Raw genomic sequence first — 19,285 nt, forward strand, 5'->3', positions numbered from 1 at the left:
TATCACTTCCAACATTTGTGCGAAGTATGGTCGAAATTGGTCGATAACCTGGTATAGGTGCCATATAAACCGATCTTGGGTATTGACTTCTTGAGCCGCTGGAGGGCGCAATTCTCACCCGAATTGGAATTTTGCATGAGGTGTTTTGATATGACTTCCAGAAACTGTGATGAGAATCGCGCAAATCGGTACATAAACTGATATAGCTTCCATACAAACCATTCTGGGAACTTGACTTCTTGAGCCCTAGAGGTCGCAATTATAATCCGATTTGACTGAAATTTGCACGGAATTGCACATAGACCATTTTGGTAGCCCACTTCGCTGTCGCATGTACAAGCAAAAAAATAATTAATTGGCCATAAACGAACTTTTCGCCATGTAAACTTATCTCATGCAAAACGGTGGGACTTTGTTTGCGATAAAATTTCAAGAACTTGTGAAAAATGCAAAGGATGGGTTTTCTTTGTGGCGCAAAATATTGCCGAACAATCTATGCGCTGTAGAAATTACCTTTGGTTGCGAAGTTTTTTAATTGTAGTATTGTAGATACGAGCAATTTTTATACCCTACACCACTACTGTGGTACAAGGTATTATAACTTAGTGAATTTTTTGTAACAACGCTTTCCTGGTCGACTGCCACAGTATCTAAGAAGTTTGCTCGAAATAGGTTCAGATATAGCTCCCATATATATATTCGTCCGATTTTAAGAAATATTTCAATAAAGCGCTCATTTGTTAACCGATTTTCTTGAAATTTGGCAGGAAGGATTTTCTTATGACTCTCGATAGTGAATTTTATAGAAATCGGCCCAGATTTAGATATAGCTGTCGTATTTGTATATCGCCCGATTTTTGCTTCTAAAGCCACTGCAAGCTAATTTTTTTACCAATCTTGCCAAATTTCTGCACAACGCTTTTCTCGACGAGTATCCCATTATATTAGAAATTTTGGGTAATTTGCAATAATGTTGTCATTTGTGAACCGTAGTTATTACAGTTTGATAACCCATCTGAAACATGCGGCGAGGTCCATCAAAATCGGTTCAGAATTAGACATAGCTCCCACTTTCTACTTATAGGTGTAGGTGTAGGGTAATATAAGATTTTTTAGCGCCAAGACATTCCAACTGTTTTATTTTTTGCGTGTAGAGCTTCCTGATGTATACTTTCATGAGTGCTGGGAAACTTTCCCCTAACCACAATAGCATGGAGATTTTCCTCTATTCGCCAAAGCCTGTCGTAATGCATCTTTTAGTAAGTAAGTTATTAGTAAACTTTCTTACATTGATTGAAGTTGATGCCTAGAAACTTCAGCCCATTCATGATTGAAGCCGGTTTTTTAATATTAAAAACACCTTCAATGTCAAGAAATCGTCTATTCCTTGACAGCGAGAGAACCCTAGGCGACTGGTTCGAGAAGGTCTGTTTCAGTGGACTTGGCCTTACTATGTGCATGCTATTGCCGGGACAGGCGATCTCCTGGCATCTTTGCTTTAAAATATGATTCCATCAACCTCTTTAGAGTCTTCAATATATAAGATGATATATATTGATTTATATGCCATATACAGGGAGCTCAGTCTGTAATGAGACTCTTTAATTTCAAGGCTGGCTGCTACTGAGTCAATAGTGCTTAGCGACGGAAGAAAAAACAAGTAAAAACCTGCTAAGTTCGGCTGGGGCGAATCTTATATACCCTCCACCATGGACCGCATTTGTCGAGTTCTTTTCCCGGCATCTCTTCTTAGGCAAAAAAGGATATAAGAAAAGATTCGCTCTGTTATTAGAGCAATATCAAGATATGGTCCGGATTAGACCACAACTATATTATATGTTGGAGACATGTGCAAAATGTCAGCCAATTCGAATAAGAATTGCGCCCTTTGGGGCTCAAGAACTAAAATAGAGAGATCGATTTATATGGGAGCTGTATCGGGATATAGACCGATTCAGACCATAATAAACACGTACGTTGATGGTCATGAGAGAATTTTCACCTCTAGAGGCTCAAGAAGTCAAGATCCCAGATCGGATTATATGGCATCTATATCAGGTTATGAACCGATTTGAAGCTTATTTGACACAGTTGTTGAAAGTCATAATAAAATACCTCGTGCAAAATTTCAGCCAAATCGGATAGCAATTGCTTCCTCTAGAAGCTCAAGAATTCAAGTCCCAGGTCTGTTTGTATGACTGCTATATCAGGTTATGAACCGATTTGAACCTTATTTGACACAGTTGTTGAAAGTAAGAATAAAATACGTCGTGCAAAATTTCATTCAAATCGGATAAGAGTTGCGCCCTCCAGAGACTCAAGAAGTCAAGACCCAAGATCGGTTTATATGACAGCTATATCAGGTCATGGACCGATTTTAACCATACTTGGCACAATTGTTGGATATATAAAAAAACACGTCGTGAAAAATTTCATTCCAATCGGATAAGAATTGCGCACTCTAGAGGCTCAAGAAGTCAAGACCCATGATCGTTTTATATGGCAGCTATATCAAAACATGGACCGATATGGCCCATTTACAATACCAACCGACCTACACTAATAAGAAGTATTTGTGCAAAATTTCAAGCTGTTAGCTTTACTCTTTCGGAAGTTAGCGTGCTTTCGCCAGACAGACGGACGGATGAACGGACATGGCTAGATCGACATAAAATGTCACGACAATCAAGAATATATATACTTTATGGGGTCTCAGACGAATATTTAGAGTAGTTACAAACAGAATGACGAAATTAATATATCCCCCATCCTATGGTGGAGGGTATAAAAACATTTGGACTAATCTTTGCAAATATATAGGCTCTGTGTCTCCCATTCACCGTACCCTTGAGTATTTTACATTCCTAGTCCAAGAAATACTCCTCCACACACCCATGGTTTCTGGACAAGAACCACGTCAAATCCTCCTGCCATCAGGAGGACCTTTAATGCTGCCGAAGCGGCCTTGCATTGGTGGATATTTGCTTTAGCTTCGTCTTCTGAGTCATGATTTCCTTTCCTTACGCATCCAGAGGCAGTTGAGAGAGCAGTGGAACTACTTTTCCCCAGGACACTGGGCACTTGCCTTGTGGACGATTAATCCATAGATGGTTCACTAGCTACTACTTTCGAATTACTTTTCGAGTTCCGTCCTTTGCCACTGGAGCATATCTTGAGCCCAATCCAAACGGATGACTCAACCACACAGCCTTCTTCTGATCATTACAAGGGGATTTTCAGATTCCTACAATCTGCCAGACCTCAGAGATGTGGTCTATAATTCCACAGAAAAGTGCTCAGCAATAACTTCTGAGTGGTCTCCTGATTCCCCAACCCCACCGTCTCTACAGACCTTCAGTTTCAACTAGTTGAATCCGTATGATACAACTTCTTCAGACTTATTGTGGCCTGCGAGACAGCCGAAGCTGAGTACGAATACTGCAAGTTTCCGGTCGCCATCAGCCTTATCTATTCTATCAATCTTCCAGTCGGTGATTGAAAGTTTGGGATTTCATTACCTTATTCTTCAAGGTATGAATTCAGGATCTGAGGGAATCCTTGGTCTCCAAGTGCGTGCAATTGGTTGAGAAGGAATATCTTCCTTCTTGACTAAGTCCTGTGCGGTGCCTGGCCAGATCTCGCCAATCTCTTTTTATGGCGCAATGATGCATTTCAGTTGTGCGTTGGTCCCCAAAGGCAAATCGTTTGTATCGGCCCCGATACCAGCCTGCAACGTCACAAACTGAAGGAGGCCCAGGCATTTCCGCAAGGACATCGGAGTATACCCTTTGGGGTAGTCTGCCTGTGAATTTTCGAGCCCAATTCCTCATTGTCGGTGAGAGTTTTACGATCATTCGCACTAAGCCTCTCAAAAAACCTGAGAACGATGGGCCTTTTATTATTTCAACCTCTTAAAGAGGGTATTGGTTGGCGGGCGAACACCGATGGCCTATGCAAATTATAGGCACGCTGAGTTAAAATATGTTCGGCCTTATCCTTAAGATTCAAACCGTGTGTATTCTTCAAAGGCCCCTGGTGACCAGTCATCCGTCGGCTAGCAACTACAATTAAAAACCCATCTGCATAAAATTTGGCACGGATTGTTTTGTTACTGATCTTAACAAAAATGCACAATATATACAATCGGATATTGTCCGCAGACTGTAGGGTGCTCTTTTTCCACTACAAATAAAAAAACCTTATATTTAGAGTAAGTCAAGAAATGTGTTTGATGCTGTATGAGCATTCGACTGGTCTCCAAGATCGCGGTTTCATTTGGCACCAAAATTGACTCATTGGTATGATCTGTCAACAAGTATGTTTTCTAGGCTGAAACTATGCTTTAAGAGAAAACAAACTCTACTTGATATATTTTTGCCAAACTATAACACTCAACTATTACGGCAAAACACACCTGCCCAACTGCTACTCCAAACAATGCGTTAAATTAAAAAAAAAAATAAAAAAAAAAAAATAAGATTTATTTCTCGTCTATTTGTGGCAGAAAAAGTAGAACATTCCCCCATCTTATATATAACAAGTAAGAACGTGCTAAGTTCGGCCGGGCCGAATCTTATATACCCTCCACCATTGATCGCATTTTTCGAGTTCTATGCGCGGTACCTCTTTTTAGACAAACATAGAATATCGAATTAGAACTGTTATGCTATTGGAGTTATATCAAGTTATAGTCCGATTCGGACCATAAATGAATGCTGATTGACATTGTAGAAGTCATTGTGCAATATTTCAGTTCACTCGGGTAAGAATTGCGCCTTGTAGGGGCTCAAGAAGCAAAACCGGGAGATAGGTTTATATGGGGGCTGTATCAAGCTATTGATCGATTCAGACCATACTAGACATGTATGTTGAAGGTCATGAGAGAAGCCCTTGTACAAAATTTCAGCCAAATCGGATGAGAATTGCGCCCTCTAGAGGTTCCAAAAGTCAAGATCCCAGATCGGTTTATATGGCAGCTATATCAGGTTCTATATCGATTTACGCCATAATTAGCACAGTTATTGGAAGTCATAACAAAACACCTCATGCAAAATTTCAGCCAAATCGGATGTGAATTGCGCGCTCTATGGACTCAAGAAGTCAAAATCCAAGATCGTTTAATATGACAGCTATAACAGATTATGAACTGATTTGAATCATACTTAGCACAGTTGTTGAAAGTAATACCAAAACACTACGTGCAAAATCGGACGAGAATTGCGCCCTCTAGAGATTCAAGAAGTCAAGACCCAAGATCGGTTTGTATGGCAGCTATATCAAAACATGGACCGATATGGCTCATTTACAATATCAACTGACCTACACTAATAAGAAGTATTTGTACAAAATTTCAAGCGGCTAGCTCTACTCCTTCGGAAGTTAGCGTGCTTTCGACAGACAGACGGACGGACAGACGGACGGACATGGCTAGATCGACATAAAATTTCGCGACGATAAAGAATATATATACTTTATGGGGTCTCAGACGAATATTTCGAGTAGTTACAAACATAATGACGAAATTAGTATACCCCCCATCCTATGGTGGAGGGTATAAAAATCAATTTGTGTTTGTTTGTAGGTTTGTATGTTTGTGTGCTCTTTATAGACTCAGAAACGGTTGAACTGATTTTCTTGAAATATTCACAGATGGTGTATAATGATCCCGTGGTGAAAATAGGGTACTACATTCTTATATATCTGAAGGGGGGACGGACCCTCCCCCTTACCATAATTTTCAGAAACGCCAGATCTCGGAGATGGGTAGTGCGATTTAAGCCAAATTTTGTGTGCTCTCATATAGTACCCTAAAAATAAAAATTTTGTATCCAAATTTCGGATGGGGTACCTAGGGGGGCTGCCCCACCCTAAAACATACCAAACATATATTTAGACCAATCACGACAATATGGGACTCAAATGAAAGGTATTTAGGATAAGAAAACGTATCTCATATCCATTTGTCGAACCAAGTGCTAGGGGGACCACCCCAACCACCAAAACACCCCTCAATCGGACATATATACCGACCATGGCAATATGGGACTCAAATGAAAAGCATTTACGAGTAGAATAGGAATCTGATATCCAAATGTGGGACCACGTTTCTGGGGGTCCACCCCTTCCCCAAAACACCCCACAAACAGGACTTATTTACTGACCATGGGAATATAGGGCTTAAATAAAAGTTATTTGAGTGTAGAATTAGAATCTGATATCCAAATATGAGACCAAGTGTTTGGGGGGCCGCTTCTCCCCAAAAACCTTCCCCCCCCCCCCTGTGGAAACATATACGACCATAACCACATGGGCTCAAATGAAAGGTCTTTGGAAGTAAAGCACAAATCTGATATCAATTCGGGAAAAGTGTCTATGGGGCCATCCCACCCCCACAACACCACCCAACCCCCAAAACACCCCTAAATCGAACATATTTACCGATCATGGCAATATGGGACTCAAATGAAAGGTATTTGCGAGTAGAATACGAATCTGATATCCAAACGTGGGACAACACAAACAGGACCCCCCAAACAGGACTTATTTACTGACCATGGGAATATGGGGCTTAAATAAAAGTTATTTGAGTGTAGAATTAGAATCTGATATCCAAATATGAGACCAAGTGTTTGGGGGGCCGCCTCTCCTCAAAAACATCCCCCAAAGGGGACAAATTTACGACCATAGCCATATGGGGCTCAAATGAAAGGTCTTTGGGAGTAAAGCACGAATTTGATATCAATATTTGGGAAAAGTGTCTATGGGGCCGCCCCACCCCCACAACACCACCCAAATAATAAATATTTACTGACTTTTGCAATATGAGGCTCAAATAAGAGGGTTTTTAAAGTGGAACACGAATCCGATATAGTTTTTCAAGTCCAGCTCATTGAGTGGCTTCCCATCCCCCTAAACACCTCCAAGCAGGTCATGTTTGCCGACTATGGAAATATGGGGCTCAAATTGAAGGTATTTGGGAGTAGACCACGTATCTGATATCAACATTAGGGATCAACTGTCTAGGGGACGTCCCACCACCATAACAACCCCCAAATAGGACGTATTTGCTCACCAAGACAATTTGGGTCATAAAGAGAGTGGAACAAAATATTTATAGTTTTTAGGGCCAATACCCCAAACCGGACATATTTGCTGACTTTTGCAATAAGGAGTTTCAATGAGATTTGAAAACGAATTTGATATGCAATTTTGAGGCGAATGGCAATGTGGGGTTCAAATAAGTGATGTATAAATATATGAGAATAGAGCACGTTGCTGTATATTTTCCGGGCTTAGTGTTTGGGCGACCACCCCAACCTCCAAAACACCCATAAATCGGCCATATATACCGACCATGTCAATATGGAGCTTAAATGAAAGTTATTGAGGGGAGAGCAGGAATTGGTACCCACTTTCGGGACCAATTTTCTGGGTCCAAATGCCCCACAAGCAGCAATTTTTTAGTGACGATCGCAAAATGAGGCTCAAATAAAGGTATTTTGGAGTAGAATACGAATTTGATATCCAAATTTAGGACCATATATTTAGGGAATCACCCCTTCCCCAAAACACCCCGCAAAGGGTAAAAATTGTTCGACCATGCCAATATGTGGTATTTAAGATTACAAAACAAATTTGATAACCTATTTTGGGCCATGTGTTTGGGGGATGCCTCATCGTGTAAACTCCCTTATACCAATGGCAATATGGGGTTTAAATAAATGGTTTTTGAAAGAAGAGCACGATGCTGATATTTTTTCAGGGCCAAGTGTCTGGGGGACCACCTCACCCCGAAAACACCCCTAAATCAGATATCATGAGAGTAGCGGGCTGAAATGAAGTATTTCAAGAATGGAACACACCTTACATCCAAACTTAAATTCGTAGACCAATAAAGATCATATGGAATCGGACAAAGGGTTGCCCAAAAAGTAATTGCGGATTTTTAAAAGAAAGTAAATGCATTTTTAATAAAACTTAGAATGAACTTTAATCAAATATACTTTTTTTACACTTTTTTTCTAAAGCAGGCTAAAAGTAACAGCTGATAACAGACAGAAGAAAGATGCAATTACAGAGTCACAAGCTGTGAAAAAATTTGTCAACGCCGACTATATGAAAAATCCGAAATTACTTTTTGGGCAACCCAATATATTGTTAAACTGTTTGTCAAGCGATATACTATTATCGTAGCATGGTATTTCACTGAAAGGTCTTTAATTTTCGAAAATAAATATTCCAAGGAAACTTTAGTTCCATATAAAGTAAAAGAAGGCGCAGCGGAGCGGGCCCGGGTCAGCTAGTCTTTTATATAAAAATCAATTTGTGTTTGTTTGTAGGTTTGTTTGTTTTTGTGTTCCTTATAGACTCAGAAACGGCTGAACCGATTTTCTTGAAATTTTCACATATGGTGCATAATGACCCCGTGGTAAAAATAGGGTACTACATTTTTTGATATCTGAATGGGGGGCGGACCCTCCCCCCAACCCTAATTTTCAGAAACGCCAGATCTCGGAGGTGGATGGTGCGATTTAAGGTCATATAGTACCTTAAAAATAAAAATATGGTATCCAAATTTCGGATGGGGTACCTAGGGGGGCTGCCCCACCCTAAAACCTACCAAACATATATTTAGACCAATCGCGACAATATGGGACTCAAATGAAAGGTATTTAGGATAAGAAAACGTATCTGATATCCGATTGTCGGACCAAGTGTTAGTGGGACCACCCTAAACCCCGAAACAATCCTAAATTGGACATATTTACCGACCATGGCAATATGGGAAAGGTATTTGCGAGTAGAATAGGAATCTGATATCCAAATGTGGGACCACGTTTTTGGGGGTCCACCCCTCCACCAAAACACAATCAAACAGGAATATGGGGCTTAAATAAAAGGTATTTTAGTGTAGAATTCGAATCTGATATCCAAATATGGAACCAAGTGTTTGGGGGGCCGCCTCTCCCCAAAAACACCCCCAAAGGGGACAAATTTACGACTATAGCAATATGGGGCTCAAATGAAAGCTGTTTGGGAGTAAAGCACGAATCTGATATCGATATTCTGGATAAGTGTCTATGGGGCCACCCCACCCCCACAACACCACCCAAATAGGAAGTATTTGCTGATTATTGCAATATGAGGCTCAAATAAGAGGGTTTTTAGAGTAGAACACGAATCCGATATATATTTTCATGGCAAACTCACTGAGTGGCCGCCCGTTCCCCAAAACACCCCCCAAGCCGGTCATATTTGCCGATTATGGAAATATAGGGCTCAAATTAAAGGTATTTGGGAGTAGACCACATATCTGATATCAACATTAGGGACCATCTGTCTAGGCGACGTCCCACCACCATAAAAACATATTGGCTGACTTTTGCAATAAGGAGTTTAAATGAGATTAGAAAACGAATTTGATATCCAATTTTGAGGCCAATGACAATATGAGATTTAAATAAATGGTATATAGATATATGAGAATATGTGGAGGTATTGGGGGGTAGAGCAAGAATTGATACTTACTTTCGGAACCAATTTTCTGTGGGTCTACCCTTTTCCCAAAATACCCCTCAAAGAGCAATTTTTTACTGACCATCGCCGTATGGGGCTTAAATAAAAGTATTTGGGAGTAGAATACGAATTTGATATCCAAATGTAGGACCATGTATTTAGGGAATCAGCCATTCCGCAAAACACCCTCAATTTTTCGACCATGCCAATATGAGGCTCAAATGAAAGGTATTTGAGATTAGAAAACGAATTTGATAACCTATTTTGGGGCCATGTGTTTGGGGACGCCTCATCATGTAAACTTCCCTAAACCAATGGCAATATGGGGTTTAAGTAAATGGTATTTTAAAGAAGAGCACGATGCTGATATTTTTCAGGGCCAAGTGTCTGGGGGACCACCTCACCCCCGAAAACACTCCTAAATCAGATATCATGAGAATATCGGGCTGAAATATTAAAAAAGTAAAAGTATTTTAGGAATGGAGTACACCTTATTCGGATAAAGGCGCTTATATTGTTAAACTGTTAGTCAAGCGATATACTATTTTCGTAGCATGGTATTTCACTCTTTAATTGCCGTAAATAAATATTCCAAGGAAAGTTTTTTTCCATATACTGCAAAAGAAGGCGCAGCGGAGCGGGCCCGGGTCAGCTAGTAATTTATAAAATAAAAGTATTGTTTGTTGATATTGGCACTGTTGGTTAAGTTGGATTTGAATAAGGGAAGTAAAATTTTACTTGTGTTCTATTGTGCTTGTTAATCAAGTCGTTTTAAAGGGCCCTGTTCAAATTCAGATGTGTGTTTTGCCACCTATTCTAGTTGGGTTGGTATGCAAAGCATCGTGATCCATTTGCCAAATTTCCAATTTGAGCAAGATCACACATTTTGCCTTACTTTTACAAGTTCTATAATATGAATAGAAAGCATTGAAGAAAATGGTCTATAGCTGGGCAATATCCTGCAATGGAATCTAAACAAAAGTTTTATGTTATTATTGACATATTTGTACATCAGTATTCATAAAATCTAATGCAGATTTTAAATGGATTTATTTGACAGATTTTCGTTATAGAACTTTCTAATAAACCTATTTTAAGGCTTCATTAAGTTTTGTGAATACGGCCGGTAGTGTTTCAAAAAAGTATTCGCAAAAAAGTGTTTTCAACTGTGCAAAAACGAACGTAATTCCAGCCTTTAGATGAAATACTTTCTCCACATCGCTTGAAGGATGCGACCACTTCGTTCATCCAATCAGCGTTTTACTAAGCCGTGGGCTAGCCATTTATTATGTAGTTGGCATCCCTGAACAGAAGCAATGTCTTTTGCATGTTGGTGTCTGCGCTTTGAATGTTTGGCCACATATGGATAATACTCATTCATACCGAGGCGCTCCATACGAATGAACATAATTTGCATAACTCCTGAATTCGGACTTTTGCACAAGAAGTGGCTATAAAACAATATTAGCAGAAATAATCATTGTATTCGAAATCGAATGTTTGGAGATCCGCACACAAACAAACGCAGACAGCATTTAGCACAGTTTGGACAAATGTCGATACGCCAAAGACCAATGCAGCCAAAAATCACCACCACCCCCCAAACCATCATACGACTGGAAACAGTTAATAATGCCACGGGTCATACAGACAGTGGCCACAGTAATAGTAATTTGTTGAGGAGATAGGCTGGGGAAGCTATTGTCCGGTCTATCTTTGGCCACCTAATGCAATGAAGTCGGCAAAAATAACTGTTTGTGACGCTCGAACAGGATTTCATAATGTTCAATGGTGCGCAAAGAATACATGTTCTTAAAAATATGTATTCACTCATGTGAGTGCTGCAATGCTGTAAGATCTGTTCTTCGGAACGCCTTTGCAATGTTTGTTGGCTCAAATTAATCATCAACGAGTGCCTGGGCGAATGTTCTTTCAGACACTGGGCACAAAGAAGAGACAAATTAACATAGTTGATTAGTTCATTAGTAACAACATTTGAGCGGAACATTGCGGAGTGTATTTTAGCTTAGCTGAGTACCAGGTTTAAAAACTCGCGATAATATGAACTAAATTAAGCCAAGCAAGTCCGCTTTTGCAAGATTGCTCATATTTGCAAATGGCACCTAATTTTCTTTAAAAACCCCTTTATCATAAAAATAAGAGTTTCTTATGTGAAATTTGTTTATTATACTAGACTAGCTGAACCCGGCCCGCTCCGCTGCGCCTTCTTTTACTTTATACCGAGCAACATTTTCCTTTGAATATTTATTTTCGATAATTAAAGAGCTTTTAGGGAAATGCCATGCTACGAAAATAGTATATCGCTTGACTAACAGTTTAACAATATAAGTGCCTTTATCTGAATCCCATATGATCTTTATTGGTCTACGAATTTAAGTTTGGAAGTAAAGTATACCCCATTCTTACAATATTTTATTACACCCCGATATTCTCATGATGTCTGAATTAGGGATGTTATCGGGGGTGGGGTGGTCCTCCAGACACTTGGCCCTGAAAAATATCAGCATTGTGCTCTACTATGGGGTTTATTTAAACCCCATATTGCCATTGGTTTAAGAGGAGTTTAAACGATGAGGCGTTTCGTTCGTTCGTTCGTTTTCTAATCTCAAATGCACTTCATTTTAGTATATTGGTATGGTCGAAAAATTTTTACCTTTTGAGGAGTGTTTTGGGGAAGGGACGACGCCCTTAATACATGGTCCTACATTTGCATATCAAATTCCTATTCTACTCCCAAATGCCTTTATTTGAGCCACATATTGCGATGGTCACTAAAAAATTGCTGTTTGTAGGGTATTTTGGGAAACAGGTAGAAAATTGGTCCCGAATATCGAAGTGGGGACCACCCCAAACACTAAGCCCTGAAAATATATCATCAACGTGCTCTATTCTCATATATATATATCATTTATTTGAACGCCATATTACATATTACCATTGGCCTCAAAATTGGATATCAAATTCGTTTTCTAGTCTCAAATACCATTCATTTAAGCCCCTTATAACAAAAGCCAGCATGACAGGTTATGGGTATGGGCCCTAAAAACTATGAATATTGAGCTCCACTGTTTTGAAGACCGAAATTGTCCTGGTGAGCAAATTCGTCCTATTTGGGGGTAGTTATAGTCGTGGGACGTCCCCTAGACAGTTGGTCCCGAATATTGAAATCAGATTCATGGTCTTCTCCCGAACACCTTTTATTTTAGCTCCATTTTTCCATAGTCGGCAAACGTGACCGGTTTGGGGGATGGGCGGCCGCCCAGTGACTTGGCTTTGAAAATATATATCAGTTTCGTGTTCTATTCTAAAAAACCTCTTATTTGAGCCTCATATTGCAATGTTCAGCAAATAATCCTATTTGGGTGGTGTTATGGGGTTGGGGTATCCCCTTAGATACTTTACCCGAATATTGATATCAGATTTGTTCTTTATTTCCAAAGAACTAACATTTGAGTCCCATATTGCCATGGTCGGTAAATATTGGGTTGCCCAAAAAGTAATTGTCGGTAATATAGTAGTAATATAATCGGCGTTGACAAAATTTTTCAAGGCTTGTGATTCTGTAATTGCATTCTTTCTTCTGTCAGTTATCAGCTGTTACTTTTAGCTTGCTTTAGAAAAAAAGTGCCCGAAATTTTGTTTACATTTGTTTGTTTGGCGTCAATTTTAATATGGGTACCACATGTATTGAAACAAATTCATTTAACAACCCGAATCAACGCTTGTGATATGCACCTTAAACGCAATGAATTCGATCCGTTTTTAAAACGAATCATAACTGGAGATGAAAAATGGATTGTTTACAACAACGTTAGTCGAAAACGATCATGGTCCAAGCATGGTGAACCAGCTCAAACCACTTCAAAGGCTGATATCCACCAAAAGAAGGTTATGCTGTCTGTTTAGTGGGATTGGAAGGGTGTGGTATATTTTGAGCTGCTTCCAAGGAACCAAACGATTAATTCGGATGTTTACTGTCAACAATTGGACAAATTGAATACAGCCATCAAGGAGAAGCGACCAGAATTGGTCAATCGTAAAGGTGTCATATTCCACCAGGACAACGCTAGACCGCACACATCTTTGGTCACTCGCCAAAAACTGAGTGAGCTTGGCTGGGAACTTTTGATGCATCCACCATATAGCCCTGACCTTGCACCATCAGACTACCATTTATTTCGATCTTTGCAGAACTCCTTAAATGGTAAAACTTTCGGCAATGATGAGGCTATAAAATCGCACTTGGTTCAGTTTTTTGCAGATAAAGGCCAGAACTTCTATGAGCATGGAATACTAAATTTGTCAGGAAGATGGCAAAAGGTTATCGAACAAAATGGCAATTATATATTTGATTAAAGTTCATTCTAAGTTTTATTAAAAATGCATTTACTTTCTTTTAAAAAGTCCGCAATTACTTTTTGGGCAACCCAATTTGTCCGATATTGGGGTGTTTTAGGGATTGGGGTGTTCCCCCAAACACTTGGTCCGACAATTGGATATCAGATTCGTTTTAAATACCTTAAATACCTTTCATTTGAGTCCCAATTTGCCATGGTCCGTAAATAAGTCATGTTTGGTGCGTGTTTTGGGGAAGGGTGGACCCCCAGAAACGTGGCCCCAACATTTGGATATCAGATTCGTAGTTTACTCGCAAATATCTTTCACTTGAGTCCCATATTGCTATGGTCGGTAAATATGTTCGATTTGGGGGTGTTTTGGTCCGACCATTGGATATCATATTCGTTTTCTAAACTTAAATACCTTTCATTTGTGTCCCATATTGTCGTGATTGGTGTATATATATATTTGATCCGAAATTTGGATACCAAATTTTTGTTTGTAGATTACTATAAGAGAGCACACAAAATTTCGCATAAATCGCACCACCCTTCTCCGAGATCTGGCGTTTCTGAAAATTAGGTTTAGGGGGAGGGTCCGCCCTCCCTCCAAATATCAAAAAATTTAGTACTCTATTTTCACCACGGGATCAATATGCACTATTTGTGAAAATTTCAAGAAAATCGGTTCAGCCATTTATTAGTCTATAAGGAACACACAAACAAACAAACAAACACCACTGTGGTACAGGGTTTTATAACTTTGTGCATTTGCAACGCTTTGTGCAACGCTTAGAAGGAGAAGAGCAAACCCATCAATAAGTATGGATTCGAATGACTTCCTGATTCGATTTATCTATTTCTGTCTGTCTGTTCGTTCTTCTGTCTGTCCATGTATTCCTGTGATCAAGGTACAAGTCGCATTTATTGTCCGATTGTCATGAAATTTTGCACGTCTCTTTTTTGGCTCAAAGTCAAACGCTATTGATTTGAACAAAATCGGTTTAGATTTGAATATATCTTTAATCCAATATGGACTTTAAAGGCTATAGAATCCACAATATGTGTGCAAAATTTCGTCAAAATGGGTCAAGATTTAGATATAGCTTTCACCCGATATGGAATTTTATGGCTGTAACACCCACAAAGTTTAACACCGATCTTTACAAAATTTAGCATAAGGTGTTTTTTAAAGTCTCAACACGAGTGCAAAATTCATAAAAATCGGTTCATATTTAGATATAGCACATATATTTATATTTATATATATATATATATATATAGTTAGTAGTTAGTAGCACCAGATTTCAACATAAAAATATTCACAAAGCCACATGGCCGTCACTCGATCAAAACACAAGAAACCAAATTGATCCCGTTGTGATAGATGGAAGGCGTTCATCCAGCGTGTTAGATGTACGATCGATCCGTGGAGCGTATATAGATTCGGATCATTAACTCGTTGCAGCAAAGTTTCGCACCCGTTTTAACATGGCAAGGAAAGTACGATCTGACACTGCACGGAAGCTGGACATTGAAAAGTTGCAAACACAACAAATGGCAGCGGCATACTCCACTCGAATGACCCAACTGCTTGATGAAAGCACTCCTTGTTCCGATGATATAATGGCGCAGTGGCAAACTATTGCCCACTCTATGGAAAATGCCGCGAAATCCGTACTTGGGTACCGGAAGCCTCCTCCAAAAAACCCATGGTACGTCCAAGAGAGTCGAGATGCTACTGAAGCCAAGAATGCGGCATATAGAGCAACCCTGCAATCTGTAGCAACGCGCCAGATGAAGGAGAGCTATCGGGAGGAAAGGAGAGAGGAGAAACGTCTATTCCGCAGAAACAACAAGTGAAAAGGCGTTAAGTTCGGCCGAGCCGAACTTTGGATACCCACCACCTCGGGTATATATATAAACCACCTTTCGTCACATCCGGGAAAAAATGCATACCTTATGACCCCTAGCAGCTATATAGAAATATGTTCCGATTTGGACCAAATACTAATAAGTACAAATCATTGTTCAACTGTGTAAAACAAAATTTTGCTGTTTTTAGTAGCTTTATCTAAAAATGACCGCTCTGAACCATAAACGACACGGACGTCGAAAAGCCTAACATAAGTCACTGTGTCAAATTTCAGTGAAATGGGATTATAAAAGCGCCTTTTATTGGGCCAAGGCTTTTCATCGAGATATCGGTCTATATGGCAGCTATATCCAAATTTGGACCGATTTCGACCAAGTTGCAGATACACGTCGAAGAGCCTAACACTACTCACTGTCCCAAATTTAAATCAAGGGATCGATCTATATTGCAGCTATAACCAAATCTGGACCGATCTGAGTAAAATTGAAAAATAATATCGAAAGTTTTATCACAACTCACTGTCCCAAATTTCGGCGACATCGGACAATAAATGCGCCTTTTATGGGCTCAAAACCTAACATCGAGAGATCGGTCTATATGGCAGCTATATCCAAATCTGAACCGATCTGAGCCAAATTGACAAAGGATATCCAAAGGCCTAAGAAATCCCACTGTCATAAATTTCAGCAAAATCGGATATTAAATATGGCTTTTATGGGTCTGAGACCCTTAATCGGCGGATCGGTCTATATGGGGGCTATATCTAGATATAGTTCGATTTGACCCATCTTCGAACTTAACCTGCTTATGGACTAAAAAAGAATCTGTCAAAGTTTCAGCTCAATATCTCAATTTTTGAAGACTGTAGCATAATTTCAACAGACAGACGGACGGACATGTCTAGATCGTCTTAGATTTTTACGCTGATCAAGAATATATATACTTTATAGGGTCGGAAATGAATATTTCGATATGTTGCAAACAGAATGACAAAAATGAATATACCCCCATCCTTCGGTGGTGGGTATAAAAAGGAAATGGAAAGACGTGAGTGCGGGAATATTGAGATGTACAGGAGTCAGGATGAAGTCCGGAAATTCTACCAAAGAATTAAACACCAAACCGATGGCTTTAGTGCAGCAGAGACAAGGAAGGAAATCTGGTAACTGACACAGACAACATGCTGAGGACATGGAAAGAACATTTTACCCAACTGCTAGTGTCCGATATTGGTGGTGAAGAGGATACCGCAGAACCAATCCCTGATGATGGTATAGAATATTACCTACTAGTCAGAATGAGGTTCAAGTAGCAGTGACCCGACTAAAGAACAACAAGGCAGCAGGAGCCGACGGGTTACCCGCTGAACTATTTAAGACTGGAGGCGACACGCTTATAAGGCGTATGCATCAGTTCATCTGCGCAATCTGACCCTAGACCAGATATTCACACTGCGCCAAGTCCTGGAAAAGACCCGAGAAGGACACATCAACACCTACCATCTCTTCGTTTACTACAAAGCCGCCTTCGATACTCCTTGACGTTCAAAGGTATTTCAAGCCATGTCTGAGTTTGGTAACCCTGAAAAATTAATAAGACTCTGCAGGATGACACTTGCTGATACGCGTTCCTCAGTAAGAATAGGAAAGAATCTCTCCGAACTATTTAATACCAAACGAGGTTTCAGGCAAGGAGACAGCCTATCGTGTGATCCCTTTAATATCCTGTTGGAGAATATTAAACACTAATTACATGACAACACATGCTACTTGCCTATGCCGACGACATCGATATCATAGGTCGGTCACCGGAAGTAGTAACTGCAGCCTTTGAAAGAATCGAAAGAGAGTCAGTGAAAATGGGTCTGGCTGTAAATGGAGATAAAACGAAATGGGTGGTTTCAGCTCCCAAAAAGCCTTGCACAACCGAGCAGATAAAGAACATGGAGAAAGTTGGGAACCACAACTTCGAGATAGTCAGTAACTTTATCTACCTGGGCACCGCCGTAACCGGAACGAATGACAACAGTTTTGAGATTAAGCGAAGAATAATACTGGCAAACAGATGTTACTTTGGACAAAGTATGCAGTTTAGAAACAAGGCCACCTCTCGACAGACGAAGACTACACTATACAAGACATTGATACTACCCGTGCTGTTATATGGTTCTGAAACATGGGTACTTGTGAAAGCAGATGAGGCAGTGCTTGGAGTATTTGAGAGAAAGATTCTTCGTAAAATATAAGGACCAGTTTGCGTTGACGGAGAATATAGGCGACGTTTGAACCACGAGCTGTATGAGCTGTATGATGACGATAGCATAGTTACACGCATCAAAATACAACAGCTGCGTTGGCTAGGTCATGTTGTCAGAATGGATGAACAAGCTCCAGCAAAGAAGGCTTTTGAAGGCAAACATGATGGTATACGCAAATCGGGAAGACCAAAAGCCTGATGGAAAGATCAAGTTGTGGGAGACACCTCGAAACTTGGTGTCAGAGATTTTAGAATGAGCACAGAAGATCGAGGCTCTTGGAACGCTATTCTACGTTTGGCTAGTGTAACAAATATTCTGTCGTAGCCAATCAAAGTAAGTAAGTAAAGTACCTCACAAATGTCGCTAGCAGTAGGAGGGGATAATCACTGCTGAAAAATGTTCTCCTAGTCCTGCCAGGATCAATATTAAGTATCTGTGCAAAATGGCAAGTGTAACAAATATTCTGTCGTAGCCAATCAAAGAAAGTAAGTAAAGTACGTCACAAATGTCGCTAGCAGTAGGAGGGGATAATCACTGCTGAAAAATGTTCTCCTAGTCCTGCCAGGATCAATATTAAGTATCTGTGCAAAATGGCAAGTAGCTAGCTTTACTCGTTCGACTCCTATCGTGATTTGGACAAACGATCGAACGGACGGATATGGCTAGATCGACTCAGAATGCCGAGACGATGAAGAATATATACACTTTATGGGGTTTTAGACGAATATTCTGAGGTGTTGCAAACGAAATGGCTAGATTAGTATGTCCCCATCCTGTGGTGGTGGGTATAAAAATTATGCATGTGCTATTTCATTTGACGTACTAATTTGTGCACAAAATTGTTTAAAAATCGGTCCAGATTTAGATACATCTCTCATATATATCTTCCATCCGATATTGCCTTTTAAGGCTGTAGAAGCCAGAATTTTCATCTGATTTCTACAAAATTTAGCGTGAATGTTCTATTTAAAGTTCCAATGCGAGTGCAAAATTTCATAAAAATCGGTTCACATTTAGATATATCTTCCATATATATCATTTAAGGCTGTAGAGGGCACAATTTTAGTCCGATCTTAGCAAGATTTAGTACGAGGTGTTTTATTTGACGACTTAATACGTGTGCAAAATTTCATAAAGTTCGTTTTAGATTTAGATATTGGTCCCAGATATATCTTTCATCCGATATAGACTTTAAGCCTGAAGATGGAGCATTTTTCGTCCGGTATTTCATGAGACAGTTTATTTGACGTTCAAAAACGTGCGCAAAATTTCATTAAA

The sequence above is a fragment of the Stomoxys calcitrans genome, chromosome 3 (assembly GCF_963082655.1).
Source record: "Stomoxys calcitrans chromosome 3, idStoCalc2.1, whole genome shotgun sequence".
NCBI lineage: Eukaryota > Metazoa > Arthropoda > Insecta > Diptera > Muscidae > Stomoxys > Stomoxys calcitrans.